This window comes from Cyclospora cayetanensis, unplaced genomic scaffold, assembly GCF_002999335.1.
Source record: "Cyclospora cayetanensis isolate NF1_C8 unplaced genomic scaffold, CcayRef3 CcayRef3_contig_203, whole genome shotgun sequence".
Classification (NCBI taxonomy): domain Eukaryota; phylum Apicomplexa; class Conoidasida; order Eucoccidiorida; family Eimeriidae; genus Cyclospora; species Cyclospora cayetanensis.
Window position 1 is genome coordinate 37,962 of NW_020312152.1, and position 3,975 is coordinate 41,936.

The 3,975-nt window shown below is 51.3% G+C and overlaps 1 pseudogene; it reads left to right on the plus strand.

Annotated features, from left to right (window-relative positions):
* The first annotated feature begins 519 nt into the window (after positions 1 to 519).
* LOC34624354 lies at positions 520 to 3,531 on the plus strand (annotated as a pseudogene).
* Positions 3,532 to 3,975: the final 444 nt, after the last annotated feature.

Sequence of the window (3,975 nt, forward strand, 5' to 3'; positions counted from 1 at the left end):
CATGGGAAGACACTTTCAAATGCAAGCCCAAAACAAGCTTAATCGAAAGTCATGAATCGTCCTTCCAAAAGAGCTACGCCATCTCTGTGCCCCCATATTGCGAGGTTCTTAGATAAGAGAACGCAGATATACACTCTGGGAGCGTGGTGTAGGACCCTCTCAGCATTCCGAAATTCACGGCAGGTCACTCATAGCATTTAGCGCGCATGCACACAGCTTTGCGTCCAAAGGATCAACCTAATACTGACTTGCAGTAAATAGGGTGTACACAAGAGGCCAAACTAATTACTTCTTTCATTACGAATTCCTGAATAAACACAGCTAGCGTACTACGAAGTTGCTAGGTGCAGCTCACCCACGACTCTGATGTATTTGTCCCACAGACGACAGATGCCGTGCACCCTTGTACGAAAAAGAGGGAAGCTGCATATGCTGCTGCACGTGGCAGGAGCACGAGGCACCAGTGGTAGCAGCGGCAGAGTGCACGGCGTAGGTTTTATGCATTCTAGCTTGTCCGTTATGGGCTTAAAGAAGGCACTCCTCGCTTCATTAGCTTGCGTAGCTGACAGACAGTGGATCGTATGCAACAATTTTTGACCAAACCGTTTGCAGACTTCCCTTGCGAGTGGTCCCTGCAGTATAGGTTACTAAGGAAAAATGCGGCCTCCTTCTTCGGGCAGCGAATACAACATATTTCTACGCAAGTGGCCAGACAAGATTGCACGGGTGCCGCTGCTTTCGCTGGTGAAGGCAGCGAGGAGAGTGGGCTATGCAAGAGAATGGCTTCTTGAGCCATTGGGTGTTCAGTGCTCCCTACGGTCCCCTACATGGCTTTTGTCTACACGAAGAGAAGGTGAATAGCTGAGACTTTTTTGTTCGATGCCTTTCTCAGCATGGCCATAAATGCAGTCTGCTAGCATTCGGGAGGAGGGATGGAGATCCGTCAGTCCACTGGAACATGTGGTGTTCAATCAAGGGAATTGGGACAATGGATAGGTGGGCCTTCTTTTGCTTTTGCAATTCAATCTTTCAAGCAGCTTGTCTCTGGTCCTCGTGAAGGCAGCAATCGTAGCCCGCGTTTCCCATCCTGTTGTTCGTGGTGAGATGCCTCTGATTTGGGCAGAAGACATTTGAGTCCCTAAAAGTTCCTCCACGAAAAGTAGTGCCTTCTGTACTGAAGGCTCCGTCATATGCATGTGTTATGGACGAGTTCTCTCCCCTAGGCTATATGCTTCCTTTTGCGAAGCCGTTGTGCCCCTCTTCCCACGTGTGACCGACTCGCTTTCTGGTGGCCCTATACTGCCCGTAGATCACTTTCTCCCTGGAATTTGAGAGCCTTGAATCCAACGCTGAAGACATGTCTTTGTGGCATTTTGCATGGGGTTCCCTAGGGGAGATTTTAATGCAGTTGGCGAGTACATGGCCTGTGGACCGAATGGTTCTGTGTGGCCAGTGCTGGGTGTTACCGCGTACGAGCCGTATTGCCGCGCGTGTACTTCAAAGCGGTAATTCCTTGTTGGAATATATGATATTTTGTCCACATTTTGCCTGAAAGAATCGACTTCATCGGCATTTCTACTCGAGTCGCCACCACCGGTGAATTAAGGCCCTCGCCAGCAGGATTCAGGGAAAGCCAGGGCGCGAGCAGCTCATCCTCTGTAGAGCCTGCAAAACGGGTGTGTGCCTGCATCAGCCTTTCACATTAAATGCAACATAAATTGCGTTTGGGGTGAAATCAGTGATCGGTTGCGGTGTGGTGTCGCTTACGCCTCGGGGGTCGCCACAGAGTGACCCTTCCCTCTAGGCCTCTTCCAGGATGTTCCCTTCTCCCCCCCTTGTAGGCCTTGGACCCTCATAAATTGGCAAGCCACACTTCCCCTAGTTTCCATCGTGCGGCATGTAGGACAGCTACTCGGTGGCTCACCCTTCTCTCGCCACAGGCAACATATCACACCTGTTAAGTTCACAACCGCCAAGGACCCCCAAGGCGAAGCAGCGAGGGACAGCAAGCATTATCTGCTCAGTCTGGAAGCGCTTGCACTTGGCTGCATGGGTGCTGCTGTGGTCTGCAGTCGATGGGGGTCCACTAAAGGGAGAAAAATGGCAGCAGGAGCAACGGCTTCAAGCACAAAGGGAGGCGAGGCGGCCGCATTAGAGAGCAGCAGCAGCAGTGGTCTTACACTACTTGACGGCCATCATTCTGTCAGCACCGATGGGGTTAAGGAGATCCCCTCATCATTTGCGCAGGCTACGGTTACTGCACTTGTGCAAAGTAGCAGCGGCGCGACGAGTAGGAATACTTGGACTGGTCGCATAGCGAGAGAGCCAGCCCAAGCCTCTTTTGAAGATAGGTCCGCCCGCATTTCGCGCGTAGAGGAGACGGACACGCCACAGCTGGACTGGTCAGTCTACGAAGGCTAGACGCTTCCGGAGAACAACGTATACAGAAACTATTTGTGCCGATTTGGGGCTCTCAACTTGCCCTGTTGGGACGCTGTGGGAAAGTTTAATTATGCGCAGTATAAGAACTGACCGAGCTTTATATACTGCCCTCCTGGAATGTGCTGTGGCAACTCTAACGGGTTTCACTGCTTGGTGCGATGCGGAGGGGGCGGCTGGACTACCATGGCATAGGACAAATGCACATGTAAAACCCATCAGCATATGTGTCCATAGAACACCGTATGTAATGATACCGATATCCAGGCATATGGAGACGTCTTTTACCGCTGTAAAGATGGCTATGTGGGGGATGGCTTCGTCTGCTATACAGACCCATGCTCGCTTCCTGAAAAGAGCAGATGCGCCCCTGGAACCTGCAAAGGAAGGCCTGATGGGGACGCCTATTGTGACTGCCCTTTAGGATACACCTGGGACGATTAAGATCCGAAGAGCCTAGCTTGTGTGTATAAAAACACATGTGAAGGAGACCCTTGCGGACCCTCCGATGCGGTGCTGCAGTGCTGAACGGACAAAGCACTTGAGTACACGTGCGTCTGCGGCTCGGGCTATGAAGTAGGTGCAGTGAATGGACAAAAGCGATGTGTGCTTACAGATGACAGGGTCAAATGTGCCGATGAGCCGTGTGGTACAGAGGGGCTCATGAGCTGCATAGACGGACCAGAGGGTGCCGAGTGTGAATGCATGACCCACTACCTTCTGGTGACAGACAACAGAAAAAAGAAATGCATCTCTGCTTATTGTGAGAAGGATCCCTGCGGAGATGAAATTGCCTTGAAATCCTGCAAGGCCGGAATGTCCACGTATACCTGCGAGTGCAACAGCAATCATGTGCTGGATACCGTAGATGGTGTTCCCAAGTCTGTGGAATCCACTCAAGACCAGACCCTTTTTCTGATTGGAGTCCGAATTGTGGCAGTAGGGGTACTTATATCCTTGGTCAGTCGCTTTTTCCTCAGGCGAAGAATTCTCGCGCGCAACGCAATGGAGCAATATGCAGAGGAGGGATTGCAGGTGACCATGGGTGCGCAACAAGATGGGCTTGCTGTTGATGCAAGCGCATGGATGTGAGAATGCAGTGGCAGCGGCAAGCTGTGCAATTTGAAGAGCGTGGGATGCAGCAGCACCAGCAGAAGCTTTCGAAGCTGGAAGAACAACAAGACGCGACACTTGGGCGAAATGGCGCACGTTTGGGCATTTGAGAAAACAGCGATGGTCGAATGCAGCAAGGCCTTAGGTTACAACGGAATTCTACCTTCAGAGCTCCTGAGTATCTTCTGTTCACTCAGACTCAAATGGGGACAGTAGCGACGAGTAGAGAAAAGGGCGGATGGGATGTTCATACCCCCGGCTAATATATAAAGAGAACACAGAGGGGCTGGGATGGTTAGAAGCAAACCTAGAAGCCGTGAAAGCAGAAATACACCAGAAGAGGACCCTAGGGCCTAAGAAAGTAAAGTCACTGTCTGTAGGTTACTCAGAAAAGAGGTCTTGCAAGAAGGTAAGGGAGCGCGA